The 25,379-nt window shown below is 46.1% G+C and overlaps 1 pseudogene; it reads left to right on the forward strand.

Annotated features, from left to right (window-relative positions):
* The first annotated feature begins 18,139 nt into the window (after nucleotides 1-18,139).
* LOC139922610 (trace amine-associated receptor 13c-like) lies at nucleotides 18,140-22,176 on the forward strand (annotated as a pseudogene).
* The last annotated feature ends 3,203 nt before the right edge of the window (nucleotides 22,177-25,379 follow it).

The raw sequence follows: 25,379 nt of genomic DNA on the forward strand, positions 1-25,379 counted from the left end.
GAGGAGGAAACAAGGAGGGGTCAGGCTGCTAGGAGGAGGAAACAGATGTAAGGTAATGTAATCACCAGTGTAATCAGGGTAATATGTGTAATTACTGGTGAACACATATTGAATTTGTAACGCTGCATGATTCATTATTTTGCTAGGGCCGTGATCAAACTTAATCCATACTGAATTTATTTTGCTGCAAACAATACGCAAGAGATGAAAGTGATATAGTCGAGGTTATCAATTGTAGTATTATAACAAATATTCATTCCAACTTTGATTCACTGACAAAATGTTTTCATCATGAAAACGTCATGGAGCAAAGCATGGGGTAAAACAACATTCGGTTAAGTTTCCGCATACATTATCAGCGTTTCAGTAGAATAAATCCAAACATGCAGCATCTGAAACAGCATGATGCAGCAGTAACATTTGAAATCAATGAACATCCATCAGAAAACAACACATTTAATGCATTAAAGCAGAACTCTGTCCATTTTTGACCCGGTACCCCTTTCCCCATCATCTTCCATCATACCGTTCGATTCTGACCGAAATCTCGTCAGTTGCTTCAGTAAAGAGTCACTCGCGTCTCGTCTGGCCTGCCTGGGTGTGGCAACAGACGCTACAACAATCAACCCCAAAAGCAGCCAAAGGATGTCTTGCTCTCCATCGAGACATGTATATCTAATTCTCCATTTACCACCTGACAACGTTCAATATTTATTTTGTTCCACCCTGTTGAACGCAGACAGAGCGGCGGCCGGCTGACTAACAGTAAACAACAAAGTGCTGAAGCAACACCCAAAGCAGCATCAAAACTGTAAAGGCAGAAGGCAGGCGTGAATTTAGTTTTTAATATAAGTCACTCGGTCTGTCCCAAAAATGTAACAAAAACTTTAGGCTACTGTGCACGTGCCACTGTGGGACACCGTACAGACGTGTGTGTCAGAGCGACGGGCAGCCATGTTGTCCACTGCTGCTGCTTTTACGCTTCAGTATTTTTTGTAATTTCCTGCGTGTGTGAAGTGTGAAATTACTATTTTGACTTGTGGGTGTCTCTATAGGCCTACACAGTAAAGACACCCACTCACTTTAAACTCACTAGCATTGACACAAAGTCCCTACATACACACAGTCCCTAATACTATAGGAATATTATAGTGATTTTTTCGCTCCGTTTTTAGGCCGTATTTTAGCCTAGCCTATCTTTTTTTTCTCTGGGTCTTGTCAGCTCTGTGCCTTTAAATGAATATATCATAAAGTAACCTGTTTATTGTGTCAGATGTTCAGTTTCCTGATTGAAGCCACAGACTGAAACGAAAAAACGTGACGTGACCACCGCGGCTTCTCAAAGCACCAAGCTGGCCGCAGCTCATCACAAATGACGTGCTTGTTTACCCACGATCCATTACTGAGCGAGCGGTCACTGTGTTGAAAGACAAGCTGCGGGTCTGTTGGGGTTTCATTATTGGAGCGTCCGTTGAGCCTGTAGGTCTGGACTGGAGAGCCGCACCCTGCCAAGCAAGTAAACAGGCTTTAAGTAGCTCTATAGTGAAGCCACTGGCAGGATTTTGGTCAGAATTGATCAGTATGGAAACAGATTGGACAATAGAGTCCAGGTGGAAATGGCTGGAGCTCTGCTTTAAGTGTGATCCCGGCCTAACATGCCTTGTTTGGCAAAATGTTGCCCTTTAACTACCTGGTCTTCAGCGCCTCCACTGCTGCTGCGGCCGACAGTCAGGGAAACATCGATACTCGCCGTCGACTTGTTCGTTTGCTGCAGAGCTGCTCGTCCTCTGGCGGGCGGGTCCGGAGGACGACCTGACACCGGAGGCTCCGATCCCAACATCGCGTCGACACCGGCACCCCGAGGTCCGTTAGTCACAGTACGGTTTTCAGGCTGAGAGGTTTGGAGCGACGGCGAGCCCTCCATCAGTCTCCGCACAGCGGCCGTAGACGGGACGTCAGATCTGACCCGGCGCTCCCTCTCCGGCTCCTCGGCGGGGGCGGCCGTTGGCTGTCCGCTGCCCAGCTTCCTCTTCACTTCCACCTCCTCTCTCTTCCCCACAGCACTGCCCCCTCCGTTCTCTACCGGCCTGCAGCCGGCCTGCTCTACACCCGCTGCCGCCGCCCGCTCTGGGGTTTGAATCCCACCAACTTGTTGTACCTGGCTTCGAGTCCCATCCCGTTGCTTTGAAACGGAGCGAGGCACAGCGGTGAATCGGCTCTGGGTGGCGCCGTTGTCATTTCCGTCCCTGTTCTCCCGTACTTCGACCACATGCGGAGCTGTTGTTTTCTGCTTAAGAAGGGAGGAGGAGGAGCCAGCGTTAGAGGAGAAAGGTTTGGCTGAGTCCCTGCTCCTGGCTTGCTCTTGGGGACTCCGGCTGGAAGGCACTTTAGTAGCCGCTGCGGGCTTGGCGGGCGCAGTGAGAGAGGTGGGGGTGGGACCGTCTGCCTTGGAGCCGGCCCGCATCTTCCCACTTCCCCAGGGAGAGGACTGGTTGGTGGGCATGGCGACCGCAGAAGGTGGGGCTGCTTCTGAAGGGCTGAGGGTAGGGGTGGGAGTCTTGGGTGGAGAGGGGCAGGTAGGGTACGAAGTAACAGTCGAGAAAGCACCAGACGTGGAAATACCAGCCTGAGGTGGGAGGGTTCTCTTCCCTAAAAGACCCCCTCCTCCTGGCTGCCCCACCCTCAGCGCCTGCACCTTCAGCGAGGGTGACTTCTGAGACGTCAGCTCCGACTGAGCGGAGACACAATTATACCGTAGCTTGTTCCAGTTAGACTGAGAGTTCTCGGTAAGCCCCGACCCACAGTGACCATAACTCCCACCACAGGTACCATCTGAGTGACGGTTAGCAGGACAGCGGCTAGGCCTAGCACCCGCGCTCCAGGTCCGCCGGCCGCTGTTAGCTCTTGGTACGGAGGCTGGGGAAGAGGCCTTGGCGGGAGGCACAGACAGGCAGGCACGTACTGGAGGGGTTTTCCCTGAGGCAAAGTGGTTCACACTCACACAAACACTCACATTGGAACGGGGCTGCAGCTGGGTAAAGGGCCGGGACGAGGCCTCAGAGCAGAGTCTGGAATAAGGCTGGGGCTGAGGCTTAGCCTGAGGCGAGGGGTGTCGGAGGACAGGGGAGGAGGCCTCGGGATAAGGCTGCGGACAAGGCCGGGGCTGGAACTTAGACCGGGGCTGGGCGGCGTGCCGGGAGGACAGCTGGGAACCTGTATTAGCAGAGGCAGACCGGGGCCGGGGACGCCGCCGCAGCTCTTTCTTCTTCTCGACCGTTCCGGTGGCGAAACGCCGGCTAGAGGCTGCATGAAACACTGCAGACTCGGCCCGCACTAAGAGACCTGGCCTCGGGGGGGAGACGGGAGACCTTACAGCGCTCAAGTCGTTCTCAGTTGCTCCATAGGAGGCCATAAACTGCTGTGTCACATCCAACTAGCATGGACTCTACTCTGCTTGCCAGCTCTCACCCACTGAAACAAGAAGAGAGAGAGGGGAAGTCAGCCTGAGAACAGAATCCAATCTTTCTTTAATTATCACAGAGGTGACATGCATAAGTTCCCTCTTATAGAGTGAAAGACACACAAAAGTCTATTTTTTCCAGCAAAGGTAGATATCTTGCAAAACTTAAGATATTTTAAGAATCCATAGGGTCTTCTGGTAAATTCGACATACAGATGATCAACCCAGCAGCACTTTTTTTTCAAGAAAATCTCACTTTTTTTTTTTTAGAATTGGTTCACGTTGCTTGCTACTGTCCTCCTCTGTGTGTTTTAAAGTGAGAAGATTGTGGGAATAACAGGCGAACCGTAATGAGAGTTGAAATTTGATTAAAATAAGTGCTGCTTCGTGGATTGGGTGTATGCCGAAATGAAGCCTGGACCCTAACTAATCGTAAAAAGTCCAGTTCTTCGAGGTGTGTAAGTTACATTTGCCGATAGGTAAGGCCACATTAAAGTGCCAGATTTCTGATCGGAGTTTGGCTCTCCGCACAACAGAGCCGAACATACAGATACAGAATCACACAGAGAAGCTCAGTTCAGTACGGGCCGGGTTGACAGATTACAGCTAAATGGCAAACTGGGCTGAACAGCAGCAGCAGGCTGTAGCAGACAGCCGACCATGTGCTGTAACGTTAACCAGCTGCTGTCAACGTGACCGGCGGCAGCTACTTCCTGGAGCGGTGCTCCGCTTGTGTTTAGTGTCACTTACCTACGGGACGCGCTGTTTAAAGTCCACAAATCCATTGTAATTAAGCCAATAGCTTCAAGAGTTCAGTCCAATTTTAAAGCTAGAGGAGTCTTGAAAATCAAAGTAAATTTGTCTAAACGGCAACAGTAGTTGAAGCTCATGTAACTCCACGATATAGACAGACCCGACTAGCCAGCTACTATCCATCAGTTAACGCTATTGTTTACAACTGCAGTAGCTGGCTAGCGTTAGCTTAGCATCAACGTTCACGTAACATCACACCGGTCTGTTAAATGCTAATGCCGGCAGCTAAACCCGCCCCGCTATCAGCTCATAGAAATATATTCATAACGTTACCTGCTGAGTCCACTGAAAATGTCACTTGTATTTTCCACGTTGATTTTCTGCAGAGGTGTGGCTAATGCTGCGCCGCGGTAGCTGAGGAGTCTGACACACAGCCGAAGATGGTCTATTGAGGTGATGAATCACTCGATAGCTAAAAAAAAAAAAAAAAATGTGCACACCTTCCGGCCTGCAAAGGTGGGCGCTATGCTGCATTCACGTCTTATGGGAATATTAACCAGCACTACATTTGAGTTCATGTTTTACAGCAAACCAAACACAGACCAAAAAACCAGTAAGTTGTGTGCCATGGCATTTAAAGAGCTGTAATCACAAAATGACTTCTGTGAAGAACACTTTATTTTATTGGTTTTACAATGAATAGGCTATGCCATTCCCTATACTTGACAACAGATGCATCACCCAGATGAGTTGAGCCCCCCCACCCCGATATGTGAAGCGCTTTGAGTACTTAGAAAAGCGCTATATAAATGTAATCAATTATTATTATTATTATTATTTGTTGTTGGTCAGAATTCAGAAAGTGTGAGAAATCACGGTCTATTGCCAAACCCAGAGTTCAAGTAGCCTAGTATGACCTGAAAGCTGACATGAGCGGTATTTTCAAGTTGGCGGCTCGTATTTACGGTCTTTCCCATATTACAAAAATGCAGCATTTGCCTCCTCATCTGCACTATGCATACAACATTACCATATCGACCGACATGGTACAGAACAGAAAAAAAGGTATTTTATTCAAAAACTACTCATTACTCTACAAACCAGTAATACCTTAAAATAACCCTACATTTACATTAATTCACCCATTAATTCATGTAAAATGCCCTTAAAATGAGTTAAGGGAGTTATTAATGGAGGAGACCCCATCAAAACCTCCTTAAACACCCCTTAATGTTTGACTCCTTACTTTCTATTTTAATGTAAAATTCAGGGAGACAGGAACTTACCATTAATAACTAATTAATAACCTGTAAATCATGCAGAAAAGGCATAAAAAAATCCCTTAATTTCTAGTGTCTCCACGAACCAACCCGTGAATAAATCCCTTAAAAACCCATGATACTAACTTTACTAAAATTACTTACTTTTTTAAATGTATGTTATTTTTAATGGATAGGCTAATTCATGTTTATGTAATGAGAAATTAAGGACATTTCAGCATTTTAGCTGAATGTTAATAATAGCCTAGTTTGTATTTGTCCAAATAAACCTTACATAATATCTGCAATACAATACAATACAGCCTGAGAACAGACTAATTCATTGTTGACTTCAACAACTGCATCTTTTGTAACACTGAAATTGAGACCGCAGAGCATTTTTTTAATACTTTTGAGTTTACTATACGCCATTTGGGATTGTGTGAGTGGATGGTTTCCAGATGCGATTCCTGTTTTCTTTTATGGGGAATAAAAACTGGTTATGGCTAAATATTACACCCATAAATGTAAGTTCTTTACCCCTTTAATGTTTGCTGACATCACATTTCTCTCACCCTCAAAAAAGAAAAAAGAACTAAAAAAGAACTCCTGTAAGTTTTTGTTAAATTTATTAATTTGTTTATCAATTATTTCCTTTTCTGAGTTTTTTACTGACCACCGCGATAACCGGCAACTTGTTGGAAGGCAGAATAATAAACTCAAACACCCAGTACAGCTCCAGGTCTCACTCTTCTGTCATCATTATATTTTATTTTCCCCAGAAGAAGGAGCCCTCTAATCCTCTACCACTTGTTGGGAAGTGAACAGCATCACAGGGAGCTAAAGCGGGAGTGTAGGCTGAAACCTTCCTGTGGTTGACTAGCGGCTAAGTGGCTAACGCGATTTTCCATTGACTGCAAAGTAATCTTTCTTCTGCAACTAAACTAAGCAACGAATGGTGTTAAGAATCACCTATCGGCACATAAACTTTTAGACGATTTGCACGTTATGCAATATTGTTATTATTATATGTTATTGTAGGTGTAGAAACTCACAGAAAAAAGTTTGTAACGGTGGAGATCTACATTGTAGAATGTACCAGCTGTTGATAGCGAGGATGGTCTACATGAGCAGGGAGCGGACGCTGTCGCTCATGGCAGGTTTTCACCTCTTCAGAGGCAGTTTGGGACCTCGTTAAAGGGTAACTTCAGTGTTTTTCAACCTGGACCCTATTTTCCCATCTGTTTGTGTCTAAGTGACTAAAGGGGACAACAGTTTTTGAAGTTGGTCCAGTATTGAGCGAGATCGCTTCAGCCGGCAGCCGCGAAACGAGCTGCGATGTAATCCGACGGGGCAAATCTCACCGTCAGTGTACGTCCACTAAAAGTTCTTGTTTTACTGACAGGCTCAGATTGTTATTATAAGTGTCTGTCTGTTTTTCTTTACCTTTCGCTTGATCCGGTCTGTGTGTAACTTCCTGCAACAACTCAACTCTCGCGAGACTTGAGCGAGACTTGGTTACACACAGACCGGATCAAGCGAAAGGTAAAGAAAAACGTTTCATTTCTCTGTAGGGTCCTTTCCATAATGTTGTCAGACACTTATAATAACAATCTGAGCCTGTCAGTAAAACAAGAACTTTTAGTGGACGTACACTGACGGTGCGATTTGCCCCGTCGGATTACATCGCAGCTCGTTTCGCGGCTGCCGGCTGAAGCGATCTCGCTCAATACTGGACCAATTTCAAAAATTGTTGATCCCTTTAGTCACTTAGACACAAAAAGATGGGAAAATAGGGTCCAGGTTGAAAAATACTGAAGTTACCCTTTAAAGTCTGAGTTCAGGCTCATGATAGGAACTGAAGACTTTTTTGAGATGGAACATTCCAACTAGTGTGACTGGATAAAAGCCGGGTCATGTAGTTTGGTAACTAATATTGTCATTCATGCAAATAATACTGAATGGATTTTTGTGAAAATAAGGCAAGCTGGATGTGTTGATGCTTACTGCAACATATTTCAAAATCAAAGCAATATTCTTTTTAGATTGTTTATGTGAAGTATACTGACATAGGGAAATGATGTCAACTTCGGCTCCTTATTCATAGTATTCCCATGATGTCACATACATTTCCTACCAATATGGTGCTTTACCATACACACAGCTCATTGGCTGTGGCTGTCATTTGATTATAATCACCTGTTCATTTATTACAATCACCTGTTATTTTCCTACCAAAATGGCCGTGTGGTGATGGAACAGAATACTATCAATAATGAAGTGACCATGGTAAACACATAAACATAGTCATGGCATCTTAATCATTTTCGAGATAGACCTGGGAGGCTATCCTATACTGAGTTCACCGCTCCTCCATATGTGCCAGACATGGGGTGTTGCAGTGTAAGGTGGTCCATAGGGTGCATTGGTCTAGGTGCAGGCTGGCAAAGATTTTTCCTGACATTGATCCTACGTGTGATAGATGTTGGCAGGGCCCTGCTGATCAATATCATATGGTTTGGTTGTGTCCCTCTGTGTTTGACACTCTGTCCAAAGTCGCCTCTGTCCCCATTGAACCCTCCCTGATTGTTGCTATGTTTGGAGTCTTGCCAGCCGAGTCACCTCGGCCCAAATATTTTTTGGATTTTGTGGCATTTTTAACTCTGCTGGCAAGACGGTTAATTCTTATGAATTGGAAGGTTCCCTACGTTCCCACTCATTCTCGCTGGGTTGGGGACGTGCTGGATTTCATGCAGCTGGATAAAATCAAGTTTGATAAAATGTGGCAGCCCTTTTCAGAACATATACCTGTAGATAGCATTCAAATTATCCCTCCACCTCCCGACTAAGTTAATAACGTTTTCTGTGTAAACCCCTATCTCTCCCCTCTTGATCTAATATTGACCATGACCCCATCTATCTGACCTTTGTATACTTATACCACAAGCTGTTTTTTTATCATAACTTACTTATTACCCCCACTTTTTTTTCTATCTCCCCTTTTCTTTTATTTACCTATATATTTTCCTCCCCGTTTATGTAGGCTATTTATGTATTATTATTTGTATTCTTTATTTATTTAAAATCTCTTAATCTCTACTCTTTTTGTTGAATCTGTGAATTTCTATGTGCTGTATAGAGATGTACTTGTGTTTTTTTAATATGTGATATGCTAACATACCATTTGCCTTGTAAACCTGAAAAAAACCCATAAATATTAAAACAAAAGTAAAAATAATAATTTCTGAGATAATATCATATACCGAGATAATTTTGGCCAAGATAATCATACTATGAAATTTTCATTTTGGCACAGGGCTACACTGGACACAATGCATGGAGATCCATTCCCCCTTGGTAAGCTGGATCAGGGCTGAACGCTTCTATTTCAGTGAGGGTTAAGAAGAAGGGGCTTGGCCACAGGGATACCCCCGCCTTCTCAGCTTTCCACCTAAAGCACCCATCACTCACAAATAGTACATGTAGCTCACTCACCCTCTTGACTAAGACACTATGGGGTGTCTCCCCACAGAAAGACCCTCCACTATCTCATGGAAGACAGAGGTAGCAGAGGTGTAAACCCTCAGGGTGCTAGCTACCCTCCCTGAATCTAGTAAAGACTGGAGGAAGTGGAGCACCAAAGCCACAGGGCAACTGACAGGATCCAACCCCTTATAGTGGCACCATGATAAGAACAATTTCCATCAATGTTTGTAAGTGGCACGTGTGGAGGGTGCCCTGGCATTACTTGGTCTTACTCATCTGTACATTATGATGTGGGCATCTGACATACCCGCACTATCCAGACTTTCACATGCCTGTCCTTCTGTGGATGGAGGTTGAATGCATTAGGCCACCTCTGCAGGTGCTGAGGCCTGAGAAGACCCAACGGAACCACCTCCACTGCTGCTGAAATCCAACCCAGGTGTCACTGGAAGTGAACCTGTTCCAACTGCTTGCCTGCTCCTGAAAGTCAAACAGGACAAATTGCCTCTGTTCCTGACAAATGGGGATGTGAAAATATACGTCTTTGAGATCGATAAAGGTGAAAAACTCACCTTGCTCTATTGACTCCAGGATATGCCTTGTGTGCAGCATTTTGAAAGGCAACATGTTTATGCATGTATTCAAATGCCAGAGGTCTAAGATGGGACAAAACCCGCCAACTTTTTTGGGCACACTTTGCCTGGATACTTGACAATAATCTGACAACTGAGGGATTGGTTTGTGAAGTGCCAGCCCAAACTCACTTTGACAAACTAGGAGCTTTAACTGTAGTTGCAAGACCTATAATTTTCTGATATCCTGGTATAGAGGAGTTGAGTGTCTCTCCCCTGACTGACTGACCTGAATTTGCCTGTCAGTAGTTAGGAGTGACTAAGGTAGATGACACCACCACTCTGCAAATAAAGTGTCATTATCCCATTATCCCCAAAGAAAATAATCTTCACTTAGAAGGGATTTGCGTTTCGCGATGATCTAACATTCCAGTGGTTTGTTTCAACCTCCTGTCATTCAAGCAAGAACAAACATGCAATTGTTGCAGCATAGGTCAAGCTATAAATTACAGCCTGTTTTCCTAGATAATGCCAAGGCCTAACTCTTCTGGGTCCCAGATTGAGACAAAATTTCTCAATTGTGGGTCCTAAATTAATGAAATATTAAATTGAATGAAATCCTGTTTTGCTCTCTTGTAATCATGATTGTCTAAAAATAGAAAACCAAAATAAGTATTTTTGGCAATTTTGGAACCATTCCCATTTCTGAAATGTATTTTTCAATCCAAAGGAAAAATTGTTAATCCTCCACAGATTATGAGCGAGTACATCGTAGCGGGCAGGCCATCAATCTTATTAACGAGAGAGGAGAACAAAACACCCTTAATCTTCCTCTTGTTGAAAATAGCGTAGGTCGTAAAGGATTAAGTTGACACAACATCTGAGCCCTTAATTGAAACCAGCCTATCTGTCACCAGACACCTCACAGCCACAGGAAGATGTACAGGGTTTCCAGGTAGGTTGTGAAATTAACACCTGCCAAATGCTGGTAAATTTTGGCTGTACCTGGGAAGTTAGACTCTAGCAGTCACATCGGCATTGCATGGGGGTTCTTTAGAACAGAAAAAAATGGAATAAAAAACACATTTTTGTCAATTAAAATAGTGAAAATGGTTGGTATATTTTGGAATTAGATGGATGAAAAAGTTTGTTTTCCGTCTGGTTTGCAGCTAGCACTGCAGCTGCACCTTGGGTCAAGATACTTTGGGGCGCAAGTTGAGGCCAGTCCAAGAGTGAATATTTCTACTGTCAGCTGAAACCTTGTATCTTGTACCTCCAAAACATTATTTAAACCTGCAATAAGCGATTTCAGACCCTGTAACCAATCCTGAAACTAACTACGTGCTACATGGAGATTTCCGTGAGACGTAATGATATAAACAAACAGCCACACAGCAGCAGCTGTGTTGTTGTTTTCACCTCTTTCCTAAAGCATGTTGTCAAAGTTGGCCCGAGTAATGGCGAATAGATGAAGCGAGCGAGTAAACGTTTTCAACTAGTAAACTTGCTACCTGCCTCTTCACTTGTCACTGTGGGACATGTAACCTTCAGCGGGAGAAAAATCTGGCAAAGCGAGACTGGTAACCGACGATATTTCTCCGTAGGTACATTTATTTTAGCCATTAGCCTTTATGCACAGTTTGTCCTTAAGGGCTGCCGTCGCCCCCGTTGCTGTGTGTGTTTACAAATGTGTTGCGGTTTCTGTCACCCTCTAGTGGTCAAAATCGCTTAGTGTAGCTTTAATATCAACAAATTGTTAAAAAGATTCTTCTGCAGATGGATGACAGTGAATTTATGAAATTCTACAACAGGATTTCAGGGTTTCATTTGATTTAGGCTCATGGAAGTTGGCCCATTAGTGACTTCTGATTTTAGTAAACAATAAAATACTGTAAGACAAAAGCAGTATGCGAGTTTACAGAAGCTATACGTGGCTCCCAATGTCACGCCTGCTCCAGTTACTCCTTGACATGTTTTGTTTTTGTCTCCCCATGTGCGATTTCTCCCTGTCAACTTCCTGTGTCAATTGTCCGGTTTCCCCAGCTGTCTCTTGTTAGTAATTTACCCTCATGTATTTAGTCTGTGCTCTACCCTGTCTCTGTGCTCAGTTGTTGTTTTGCCTTAGCCTGTACAGCCTGTGCTGCTACTGTCAAGTAGTTTTTCATGTGTAGTTTAGCTGTGTGCTTAACTGCTGTTATTCTGTTTTTTGCCTGTCTGCCTTTTTGCCTATGTGGCAATAAACCCTTTTGTTCGCCTACCTGCCTGCCTACGTGTGATCTGCATTTGAGCCCTACCTTTCACTCCGGTCATCCGAACGTCACATAACAACTGAGCCATCATGGACCCAGCAGAATCCCAGTGCCTCCAGCAGGCCATCCAGCTTCAAGGAACTACCGGGCCGGCACGAACGACAACTATTGGAGGTAAACTCTTCTCTCCAGGAGATAGCTGCCGCCCTCCAGCAAGTGGCCCGCCAGTTACACTCGCCATCTGAACAGCATCCCTCCACCGGTGAGTCGGTCGCACAGCCGAACCCTCAGCTCGAGCCACGCTGCATCCCAGCCGGGAGCCCCATCTACCTTCTCCCGAACGTTACCAGGGAGATCCCGGGTCCTGTGGCCCCTTCCTCTCCCAGTGCTCCCTGGTGTTCGAGACCGAGACATGCTCCAACTACTCCCGGTTCACAGAGGAGATGAGGAAAGTTTTCGACCATCCGTTGATGGGCAGGGAGGCCGGCCACCGTCTCCTCAGCCTGCCCCAGGGGCCCCGTTCTGCCTCGGACTATGCCATCGAGTTCCTGACCTTGGCTACGGAGAGTGGCTGGTGTGAGGAGTCCCTCCGGGAGATATTCCCGCATGGTTTGGCGGATCGCCTTAAGGACGAGCTGGTCTCCCGGGACCTGTGCGACAGCCTCGACGCCGCGATCCGGTTGGACGCTCGACGCAGAGAAAGAGAGAGACCTCTGCCTGCGGGGATCAATGCTCCTCGGTTCCAGCCCGCTCCTTCCCGACGTTCTCCTGGGCGTTTCCCGCTCCAGCCGCCCGCGGTGGAACCATAGGCTCCAGCAGCAGAACCCATGCAACTCGGTCACACCAGACTGTCAGCGGTTGATCGACGGAGACAGCTCCAGAACCACTGTCATCGCCACCTGTCCATTAAAAGGCGAGGCCCAGCAGTAGGTGAGGGGCTATTTCTGGGCCAAGTCTCCGCCACTTTCTCCTCTAATCTGTTGCCAGCTTTCCTGCAATTCAATGGTTGTTCCACTCCTGTCCATGCACTGGTCGACTCCGGAGCTTACGGCAGTTTTATAGACCTCCTTTGCCAGCCGTCTGGAGCTCCCTACGCTTCCTCTTCGGTGTCCCCGAGCTGCTAGTGCATTAGACGGGAGGGTGCTCAGCACCGTTTCACTCACCACTGTCCCTGTGGGTCTACACGTCTCCGGAAATCACCTGGAGAAAATATCGCTGTCCTTAAGTCCCCGCTGGTTCCCATGGTTTTGGGTCCGCCCTGGCTCCAGAAACACAACCTGGTCGTCGATTGGCTGTCCGGCTCCATCGTCAGTTGGAGTCCAGCTTGCCACTCTTCCTGTCTCTTGTCTACTCTAGCCGTCCCCGACTCCGTTCCTCCGCAGCCGGAGGAGTTTCCCGACCTGTCTCTGGTTTCTCCTGAATACCTGGACCTGAAGGAGGTCTTCAACAAGCGCCGAGCCATGTCGCTACAGCGTCATCGCCCGTATGACTGTGCCATGTTGCCCAGCACTTTGCCTCCGCGGCTGTACTCCCTGTCCGGTCCTGAGACCAAGGCGATGGAGAAATCGGGGAATCCCTCGCTGCTGGCATCATCCGCCCCTCCTCGTCTCCTGCCGGGGCCGGCTTCTTCTTTGTGGAAAAGAAGGACAAGTCCCTCCGACCCTGCATCGATTTCCGTGGGCTCGACATCACCGCTTCCACTCATCGACTCCGCTTTCGGGCCATTGCAGGGGACCACGATCTTCACCAAACTCGACCTCCGGAACGCATACCACCTCGTTCGCATCTGGGAGGGAGATGAGTGGAAGACGGCTTTTAACACCCCCAGCGGACACTATGAGTACCTGGTGATGCCTTCGGGCTCCGTGACATGCTGAACCGGTTCGTACCTGGATGACATCCTCATCTTCTCCCGGGACTCCAGAGAACACGTCCACCATGTCTGGCAGGTCCTCCAGTGGCTGTTGGAGAACCAGCTCTTCATAAAGGCCGAGAAATGTGAGTTTCACATCTCCACTGTCTCCTTTCTGAGTTTTGTTGTCTCCAGGGTTAGGGTTCCATCCGGCCAAGGTGAAGGCGGTGATGGAGTGGCCTCAGCCCGAGACCCGCAAGCAGCTCCAGCGTTCTCTGGGCTTCGCCAATTTTTACCGCCACTTCATTTGAAACTACAGCTCCCAGGTAGCACCCTTGATGGCCCTCACCTCTAAGGCTGTGGCATTTTCCTGGTCTGCTGACGCCAAACAAGCTTTCCAAGAGCTCAAATGCCAGTTCTCATCCGCTCCCATCCTGGTGGCTCCGGACCCGTCCCTGCCGTTCGTGGTGGAGGTCGACACCTCCGATGTCGGTGTTGGAGCAGTTCTGTCGCAGCGCTTATCCAAGGACCAGAAGCTCCATCCGTGTGCCTTCTTCTCCCGTAAGCTATCGCCTGCCAAATGCAACTACGATATTGGGAACCGGGAGTTGTTGGCGGTGAAGATGGCCTTGGAGGAGTGGCGACACTGGCTGGAGGGAGCTGCCCAACCGTTCCAAGTTTTTGACAGACCACAAAAACCTGGAATACATCAGAGGTGCCAAGCGGCTGAATTTCGCCAGGTGGGCTCTATTCTTCACCCGCTTCTCTTTCTCTCTCTCCTATCGCCCAGGGTCTAAGAACGTCAAACCAGATGCGCTCTCCCGCCAGTTCGCCGTGGACCCTGACTCCGGAGATCCAGGTGCCATCCTTCCTGCTGCCTGCGTCGTGGGGGTCCTCTTGTGGGAGGTCAAGACGGCCATCCAGGAGGCACTCCAGCACTATCCGGATCCCGGGAATGTTCCCTCGGGTGCCTGTTCGTCCCCGATCCTGTCTTTGTCCGGGTGCTCCAGGTGCTCCAGTGGGCCCCCGCCTCCAACCTGGCCTGTCATCCGGGGGTCTGCCGCATGCTCGCCCTGCTCCATCAGCGCTTCTGGTGGCCAGCTGTGGAAGAGGATGTCCGGTTGTTTGTCTCCACCTGTCCGACCCGTGCCCAGAACAAGACATCCCGACAGCCTCCGGCTGGCCTGTTGATGCCCCTGCCTGTTCCGCACCATCTCTGGTCCCACATCGCCTTGGACTTTAGTAGTCTAGTCTCTCTCCTTTCCAGGCAGCGTATTGGTACCAGCTGCCCCTGTTTCCCGAGCAGGAGAAGGAGATCGGGGTTCCTTCAGCCCAGGAGTTTGTCCGATGCTGTCGCCGGACATGGGTGAAGGTCCGCTCCGCTCTGCTCCCCTGCCTGCTACTGCCGTCAGGCCAACCGTCACCGAAACCTGGCTCCGCAGTATTGCCCTGGCCAGAAGGTTTGGCTCTCCACACGCGACCTCCCAGTGAAGGTGGAGTCCCGCAAGTTGGCGCCCCGGTTCATCGGCCGGTTCCCGATCCTGAAGGTTATCAACTGCTCAGCTGTTCTTCTCCAGCTCCCCAGGACGATGCGCATTCCCCCCACCTTCCACGTGTCCCGTGTCAAGCCGGTTCTTTGGAGTCCCCTGGTTCCTGCTCCAGATCCACCACCCCGCATCATCGATGGTTTGGCTGCCTACATGGTTCGTCGGCTGCTGGAGGTCCGACGCAGAGGCCGGGGTCTCCAGTACCTTGTCAATTGGGAGGGGTACGGTCCGGAGGAGCGCAGCTGGGTCCCCGCCTGGGACATCTTGGACCCTGGCCTCATCGCAGATTTGTTGGGAGCATTCAACAAGAGTTGCGAGCCATTACTCTACAAACCTTAAAAAAAAACCAGACATTAAACGTCAACTGCGTGTTTCCATAGCTTTTAGAAAAAAAAATGTTGATGTTGCAATTTATGTATTCAAATTAAAACAGCAAAATATATAACCATATTATTATATCAATATGGGACGGTAGAAGGAACAGGAAAACAATAATTGAATGACGAGCATGGAGCCGTCCTTTAAAAACACTGACAGACCAGGCTCAGGTGAGTGATTTTTTGAAATAGCAAGAGGAGAGGAGGGAGACAGAATGAAGCTTTCAGTTTAGTTTGGAATAATTTAGGATGACATTTTCTGTAACAAAACTAAGTGAGGCAGAGGCCATTCAAAATTAAAAAGTAGCCTATAACTTGCTCACCTTTAGTTACAATTCTGGTGTCTCTGTTTTTGTAGGTTTGAGTCTCGTTATAATAAAGTGCAGCAGAAACAGAAGACTGAATCAGATGATCGAGAACCACAATGTGTGCATTTTCTCTCCATTTTTCATATTGCGAAAATATCTTTCCTTGGTAAAACGGTGAGGTGTGCCAGACGCATAATTTCATGTGGAAACTGTACATCTGTAATCTGAACTGGTCCCTGTCTCACGAGATCATCGTTAACACCGACCGACCGACAAGTTTGCGGCAGGGTTGAGGGTCTATCATGCACTGGATGCACCTATGTACCGCTATGTACCCACGAATGGCGAATGCATGGCTTTTTTTATCATTTAAATAATTATAAATTCTTACTGTTTATTAACATTTTTCAAAAATTCTCGTGGGCATTTGGGGGCCCCTCTGCCCGTTGGGGCCCGTTTCATTTGAAACTGTTGAAACTGCCACCGAACGTCTATGCCCGGTACACCTCCAAAGGGAGGCACCTGGGGGGCATCCTAGGTCTAGCCCCAGTAGTTTATAAAAAAAAATATATAAATAAACAAGACTAAACACAACTATGACAATGGATACTTTCCTCTCATGGTACCTCTTGGTTCTCTGAGTACATATTCCATATGTACGGGGAAACTGACCCAGGGGGTCAGGTGACATGGATAATTTATAATAAAATAGTGGTTGACCCAAGAGTTCCAGCTTAAAACAGACAAATAACTGGTCTGTTCTCCTATGGGCCTGTGTCCGGCGCATATACACCTTGAGCAGCCGAACGGGGCATACCAACGAGTGCGTGTGCTCCCATCCTCCATCTGTGTGGAGTAGAGAGACTGAAGTTCAACCACCTGATTCAAATGAAAGTCAGAAAGGACCTTTGGGAGAAATGCTGGATTTGGCCGCAGGACCACCTGCCCCCTTTGGTGGGAACCTGCACATGTTCTCATGCACTGAGAGAGGCTGAAGCTCCTCCACTCTCTTGGTGGAAGCCGCCAGCAAAAAGGCAGTCTTGAAGGACAGCCACTTATGGTCTACTGACTCCAGGAGCTTGAACAGGGCCCTTTCCAGGGCTCATAGGACTAGCTCGAAATCCCAGGATGGGAGAGATGGTCTACAACGACGACCCATGCATCTTCTAGCACTAGCAAGTCCTAATGTGCTGGGAGCTCCAATGGGATCCTGTCCAACATCAGCTGGATGTCGGAGAACCATGTCATGTGAGGCCAATATGGAGCCACCAGGATAAGCCTCACTTCCTCCAGTCACACACTCTGCAGAAAGGTTGGAAGGAGGGCGAAGGGGGAAAAGCATACAGCAGCTCACATGGCCATGGATGGGCCATGGCATCTGTCCCGAGGGGAGAGTTGTCCCTCCCTAGGGAGAAGAACAGGGGGCAAAAAGGGCCCTGAACATGGCAATCAGTGTACCACTGCCTCCCCCACTCCTGGTTCAGCTGAAGCCTCCATTCCTGTGTCGTGTTAAGCCCTCATCAGAGTAGTACGCCAGGTATGACTTCATTAACACAGCTAGAATGCTCTCAATAAATACTAGGAAGTGGCTGGCAAGGAACTGAATACTGGCGAAGCACGGCAAACAGTGGGCATCTGCTTCCACCGCTCTTGTTTGCACAGAAGCCCAAGCACCTATGATGTGTGAACCCCTCGACAGAGTAATACGTCAGTCCAGTGCAACAAACTCAGCCTAATCTGTGGAGAATCAGCCTCCCCAAGAGGCAACTCTGGCAACTCTCTTACACATGGTAAGTGGCAAAGATTGTCTTCTCACACTATTTCTCTTCTGTTGTTGTAGCACACACGTCAACCTGCTCTCGTGGAATCAAAATGATCAATGATAGTGTGGCGCACAGGTGCTCAGCCTAGCAGCAGAGAGGTTTGGCTTGGAGAAGAAGAGAGCAGTGAAGGCCCCCTACAGAATGAACAACAGAGCGGCAAAGATCCATCAGCTCAGGCAGAAAATGAAGAGCCGGTGGTGTCAATATAAGAAATTGAGTGAGGAGAGATGATCTCTCGCAGAGCTACGCAGCATCCTCCGCAAGAAGTTGATGACCTTGAGGAGGGTGACATCAAAGATGGAGAAAGTAAATTGCTTCGGTTTTATGAAACAGCTGCTAGGGCAGAAGTGCAGTGGTCACCTCAACTGCTCCAAAGCTGAAATTGAGAGCTACCTCAGCAGCACCTAAAGCTATGCAACCAGGGAGCAAGACCTGGGGCACTGTAAGGCCTTAATGAATCCACCAGTGCCAACCCTGGACTTTGATGAGAAGGAGCCCAGCTGGAAGGAGGTCCAGGAGATGGTCAAAAAGGTGAGAGCCAGCTCAGCCCCAAGTCCAAGTGGAGTACCATACTAGGTGTACAAGCATTGCCCGAGGCTACTCCACCAGCTCTGGGGAATCCTGAAGATGATCTGGAGGAGGGGCCGGGTCGCTTATCAATGGAGGTGGGCAGAAGGAGAGTGGATTCCAAAGGAGGAGAAGTCCAAGAACATCGATCAGTTCAGGACCATCTCTCTGCTCAGTGTTGAAGGAAAGATATTCTTCAGCATTGTTGCCAGGCGCCTGATGGACTATCTCAACTATATCAACACCTTGGTCCAGAAAGGAGGGATAGCAAAGGTGCCAGGGTGCCTGGAGTACACAGGTGTGGTCACCCAACTGATCAGGGAAGCCCGGGAGAACAGGAGAGACCTGGTCGTGCTGTGGTTGCAAATGCCTACGGCTCCTGGCCCCAAAAGCTGGTTGAAGTTGCTCTGGATCGGCACCACGTCCCAGGCAAGTTCAGAGACCTCAAACGGGACTACTACAAAAGCTTCAGTCTTAGAGTGGCTCTACAACATCAGAGTGGCACAGGCTTGAAAAAGGGATCATCACTGGATGCACGGTTTCAGTGATCCTATTCGCCCTGGCTATGAACATGCTGGGGAAGTCTGCTGAGCCCATTGAAGTTTGGTGCAGAGGGTTAGCTGGGCAGTCCCTCTGCAGGGCCTATAGCATCCTGGGAATGACAGGGGCTAGTAGGCAGAGGGCCACCAAACTAGTAAGGGAGGCAGCTGAAAGTGCCTCAAGGTGGCAGGAAATCAGCCAGTCATAATTCCCTGCCTTGCCTGGGCTCTATCTCCCATCTGATCCCTCTATGAACAACAAAGCTATGATGAAAAGTAATGGAAGTCCTGATTTGCTATAAAAGAAACAAAAACTAGATGGCGCTCAGTAGAGCGCATACTGTACCTCCGCCGACACTATACAATTGTCAACATATGCCAGTTCCACATGTTGGATTTTCAACAAAAGTTAATAATTTCTTCCATGCCCCATTACCTTGTTTCACATCAGGAGATGCACCTGGAATTGGACATGAGATATGCTTGTTCAAATTCTTGCTACTTTTAAGCATTTTAGCCGATTATTGCAAAACCACATCAGCACTATACTTGTTCAGTGGCCATTAGGGCTGCCCTTCTACCAGTGGACCAAATTTTGAAAAAAATTAGAATTAGCAGGGTGGTTATGCCTAAACTGGATATTAGCTCTCCAGTGACAGGAGCTCAACGAGATGGTGGGCCAGTTTCCAGATGTCTTCTCTCGACGACCCCTTACCGCACAAACATCATCCATCATAACATCCACAACCCCCAGAAGCAGTGGAGAGTGAAGGTAGAAATGAACTAGTGGAAATGGAACCAGTATGTGCAAAATGATTTTAGGCCTTATAATTCAGGAGTTACTGGCCAAACCATAAAGTTGCAATCTGTGTAAATTTTCTAGCTTAAGTAGGAGATTTGAAACATATCCACCAAATTTGACAGCTCTAGGACTTACAGTCTCTGAGGTACAGATTGTTTTAAGGTAGAAAAAGAGGAAGGATACTAACAAAACAAGACCGTTCCAGCACCTAGCGTGCTTAGACCCCTAATCAATAATGAAAAGGTACTTTATTGCTATATATATATACTCTTTTCTCCTGCCTCCATCTACAGGGATGTCAGAGGTCAGAGTCAGCTACAGAGCAACACCCCAGGAGCTGGTAAGGATTCAGTTTCTTGCTCAAGGACACTTCAGCAGGGCAGATGCTTACCCGACACAGGGGCTTGAACCAGATCCTCTGGTTGAAGGGTAGTTTTCCCCCGTCACCATGATACCCTGCAGACTGAAAACATCATTGAGACGCTGAGGACTGCAGACAGGCCCCACACATGCAAAACATGCTCTCTACCAGCCTCACACATCCCAAACCTGAAAACAGTCCTTCACAACTTTAACAGTTTTGTAGATGTAAGTAAGATAAGTAAGATAAAATCAAACTGGAACATTATTATATTGTTGTCTGGTTATTCGAGTTATTTTGAGTTAATTAAATGTTTAGGGTTAGGGTTAGTGATAGGTTTAGGTTAACGATCCATCACCCATGGAAGTACATGTGGCCTGTCTATAAAAACATACAGATTATACACTAACAGAAGATGCCAAATGCAAAACTGGATAAGCAAAGGAATGGAAATTGCCACCCATCAAGAGCCAATAGAAAAAATAGCCTGGTAAGTTATGTTACTTAACCTGCCACTTTGGCAGATAACTGTCCATCATTAGTATGTCCTCTTCTATTCTACAAATGTAAATATTCTGATAAAGGAGTGGGTTGTTTGGGGATTTGTCAGCCAGTGACTATCTAAATCTTAAGAAGTGAGTTTCCCACCTTGCATTGGACAGGCCAGTGCTGCATGCAGCCGGCCATTCCTTGATATTGTTCTCTTCTTTCTCCTTCCACACAAACAGCCCCTGGCATATCAGTGTAAAAGGTAACAGAGATAACTACTTTACCACCATGAATTAAGCTACCAAAACAGTCAACAATGGTGAAATTACTGTTATTGCACATGAGATTGGGAAGGGACGAGGGAGGGAGAGGCGAGGAAGAAGAGAGAGAGGGAAGATGACAGTGAAGATAGAGATGAAGAGGATGATTGCAGAAAGCGAGAGAGGGAAGGAGAGAGAGAGCAAGAGGAAGGAAAGGAGGGGGCGAGAGGGGATAAATCAGCTGTAAGATAGAGAGCTTTGGTCAGAAAGCTGCCAGACCTCAGCAGCTTCTCCTCTCCTCCTCTCTCTCTGATGATGGAGACCCTGGAAGGAGGTGAACTCTGCTTTCCACAGCTCCTCAACACTTCCTGCAGGAAGCCGACACGTCCTCACTCTGAGGCCATGCTCATTTACATTCTGCCATACTCCATCACTCTGCTCACTGTGTCTCTCAACCTGCTAGTCATCATCTCCATCTCCCACTACAGGTGGCCAAAGATTTAATCAATATAATGCAGACGTACAAATGACTCATGGACCACAACAGAGCTACTGTCACAACATAAGCTTTGATGACAATAAAAAAAGTTGCTGTTAATGTTAATGAATATAATTCTCCTGTTTCTCTCCAGGCAGCTCCACACCCCCACCAACCTCTGCCTCCTCTCCCTGGCTGTCTCAGACCTCCTTGTGGGCCTCCTGCTGATCCCGACTGAAATCCTCTTCATAGAGGCCTGCTGGTTTCTGGGTGACTTAATGTGTGCTCTGTATTACTTTGGGTTCTTTATCATTACCTCTGCCTCAGTAGGAAACATGGTGCTCATATCAGTTGACCGCTATGTGGCTATTTGTGACCCTCTGTGTTACCCCACCAAAATCACTCAGGGAAGAGTTAAAATCTGTGTTTGTCTGTGTTGGGTCTGCTCTGTTTTTTGTAGCGGTCTGATTCTAAATGATAACCTGAGAGAACCAGGCAGGTATAATTCCTGTGTTGGAGAGTGTGTAGTTGTCCTTAACTACATCACAGGAGCTGTTGACCTTGTTATGAACTTTATTGTTCCCATTACTGTCATCATAGTTCTGTATATGAGAGTATTTGTGGTGGCTGTGTCTCAGGCTCGTGCCATGCGATCCCACATTGTGGCTGTCACACTCCAGCGTTCAGTAACTGTAACTGCTAAGAAATCTGAGATGAAAGCAGCCAGGACTCTTGGTATTGTCATAGCTGTGTTTCTAATATGTTTCTGTCCATATTACTGTCTCTCTCTTGCAGGTGAGGACACCTCGATCACTACTCCATCTGCAGCCTTTGTGATCTCTCTGTACTTTTGCAACTCCTGTCTAAATCCTGTGATCTATGCCTTTTTCTATCCCTGGTTTAGAAAATCTATTAAACTGATTGTTACACTTCAGATACTGCAGCCTGACTCCTGTGAGGCCAACATACTGTAGAGAGGCTGTGGAGTGACTGAAATCAGACTTGTTTTTAATGAAGAGAGAAATGTTTTTTTCTCTGTTTTGGTTCGTTTTTTAATCAGTGAATTCAAAAGGCCAAAAGCATGACCATATTGAAAACATACTACTGTTCTTTTATTGTATGTTCTGTATGTGATTTAAATCACATTGTCTGTTAGACAATTATGCCTCCCTCTGTATTTCATTGTCAATATTACAACTAGAATACAACTTCCAAACATTAAGAGTTAGTCGTTTCTTTTCTTTTCTTTCAGAAAGGGAAATGTGTTGTCTCTATAGGATCATCAGGCCGAACAGGGCTATCCAATTCTATCCAGTGTGCTATCCAGTGAATTCTCAACATTTTTGTCACCGATTTTCCCCAAAAACACCACTTCTGTGTTTTTTTCCCCATCTTGTTGCCAACAAAGATGATCAGCCAGCTGGAGATAAACAGATAAGGAGTGCTTTTGTGTTATACAAAACAGTGTGAATGGGGACTATATGCCCCATATTGATCTTTTGGACAGAAAGGAATGAATTATTCAATTAAAATAGAAACCTATGGCATAATATTGAAAATTAATCATATATAAAATATATGAATTAACAATAACTTGTATGTATATATATCAGAAATTAAATATGGATTACAATACACAATATCTTTATAAAATGATAGGATGTAATGTTTTTGTCCCTTAGATTTGAGATTATAATGTTTGCCACAGTTAAATACAACTGTAAAAGCAGACAAAAATAGATGTGATCATGGTCTTTATTACACAGTCTTTGTCTCCCTCTTCTGTTCATTCTCAGTGGCTTTCAAACTGTCTCTTTCTTATTTTTCCACACTGGGAGGAGTGGTGGACAAAGTTTTATGAGTCTAGATTCTTTTGATGATGTTACCAGGTTGGTAAGGAACCACTGGCCTATAACTTAAGTAAGGAACATGTAAGGGAGATAGCATTCTTTGGAAACAACATCATGTAGAGAAAAGCAGATAAAACACTATTAACTGCTAGCAGTTATGACCGGCCAGATATAGCTTAAGAGGAAAAGGAAAAACAAAAGAAAAAGAAGCAATTGGAGAAAGAAGTAATAAGATCAAGATTATTAAAACCTTGAAATATCTTATATATCTATATCACACAACAAAATGCATGATGCATGCACATTTATTCTGCAGCACCCAGGACTCAAACCACTGCAGCAAAATACCGGGGGGACACAGGGGACATGTTCCCTGAACATTTTGAAATTATACATTTTGTCCCTCACCCTCTTACCCACACTAGAGAGACACACACCAGGAGAGACACCATAAAAGATTATCAGTGTATTCTTTAATATCCCATCACTATTCATGCGCTAAAACAAAAACTGAACTCTTAAAAATAGAAAGACCAGTGGAATTGATAATATTAAAGCAATGGTTGAAAAACAGCAGTCCTCAACTCCAGGTTGCTATAGTTAAAATGTTCAACCTAGTTCTAAGAAGTGGAAATTTCCCTCTGATCTGGAACAAAAGTATTATCAGTCCATATTATCAGCCCATGGGTGTGACAATACCTGTAAAAAACTGGGCAATATCCATCCACTCTTTTGACATATTAAAGTAACGCAGGTCTGTCTGTTTTTATGTGCTGCCCTTAGTTCACAACCATTCACACTACAGCAATAACAGGAGAGATTTCTTTTAAGAAACAACTTTCGACTGGGTTTTTTTTTTAAATGGAGGAAATTAACACATACAGTTAAAAACTACAGGTTCTAAGCTTCATTTTGATGTATAGGTTGCGGGGGTAATCCAGCTGCCACACCAGGCTTTTGTGTCGCTAGCTCCCGGCTGCACCTGACTCGGTGGGCCACTACAGAATAGCGATCACTTTTCAATAATGTGTAGTAAATTAAACGACTGGTTAGTGAAATCAAAGTCCTATGTTGCAAACAGAATGGGCATTTTTATCTTGTGGCCATCCACAATGATATGAATCGATTTGAAGAAACATAATGGCTGACGCACAGACATGTCAATCAGGCTTTTTTTTTTTCTGAATAATAACGAGCAACTTTGGGTAGAAGAAATATCTGTTTCCATCGCATTATTTGTGCTTTCCCGAATAACGTATTCGGATTCGGGTACATTCCTAGTATGCGGTAATATGCAGTATTATGCGGTAGTATGCAGTAGTATGGGGTAGACTGCGGTAATATGTGGTATTATGTGGTAGTATGCGGTAGTATGCGGTATTGTGCGGTAGTATGCAGTAGTATGCAGTATTATGTGATTATGCGGTTGTATAGTTGTATGCGGTAGTATGTGGTAGTATGCGGTAGTATGCGGTAGTATGCGGTATTGTGCGGTAGTATGCAGTAGTATGCGGTATTATGTGATTATGCGGTTGTATGCCGAGTATGCGAACGGCAGTCCGAACTACTAAAAAGGGATTTTGTCCACCTTTTTAACATTCTCAATGATTTCAATATTCATATCGACCCTTCTGGCAGCAGCATTGACTCTACAACGAACTGTATTGTGTACTCGCAAATCAGCACCGTATCCCTTCCCCGTCTCTCCTCCCGTCGTCCTCGCCCGCCGCCCGGAACAAAAAGTAGTAACGTAATTAAGATTAAACCTATTCGCAATGCTGAGCGTCCCAAACCTACTAGCATCACAAAGCGCATACGACTCGGATTCATCAATATCAGATCACTCGCTAACAAAACCCTGTTGGTCAATGACTTAATTAAAGAACATAGTATTGACATAATGGGATTATGTGAAACCTGGCTAAAGCCAAATGATGCTCTTCCATTAATTGAAGCTTCCCCCTCTAACTTCACCAACTCGCATGTCGCTCGGACATCTAAGAAAGGTGGGGGCGTTGGCCTAATCTTCAATTCGAGTCTGAACCTTTCACCAGATCTAAGTAATAAACTCTCATCTTGTGAGATGCTCACTATGCGCCCGTCCACTCCAGTTAGCATGGGCCTTAACCACTCTGGTATTCTGCCTTTCTACCTAATTATCCTTTATCGCCCTCCTGGGCCCTATTCATCTTTTTTAGAAGAATTTTCCAATTTCCTCTCTGACCTTGTAATTCGTACGGATAACATCCTAATTATCGATGATTTCAATATTCATCTAAATTGTAAAACTAATCCACTTAGCAAAGCTTTTTCGTCCCTAATTGACACTTTTGGCTTTACTCAGTTG

The sequence above is a fragment of the Centroberyx gerrardi genome, chromosome 10, assembly GCF_048128805.1.
Source record: "Centroberyx gerrardi isolate f3 chromosome 10, fCenGer3.hap1.cur.20231027, whole genome shotgun sequence".
Lineage (NCBI taxonomy): Eukaryota > Metazoa > Chordata > Actinopteri > Beryciformes > Berycidae > Centroberyx > Centroberyx gerrardi.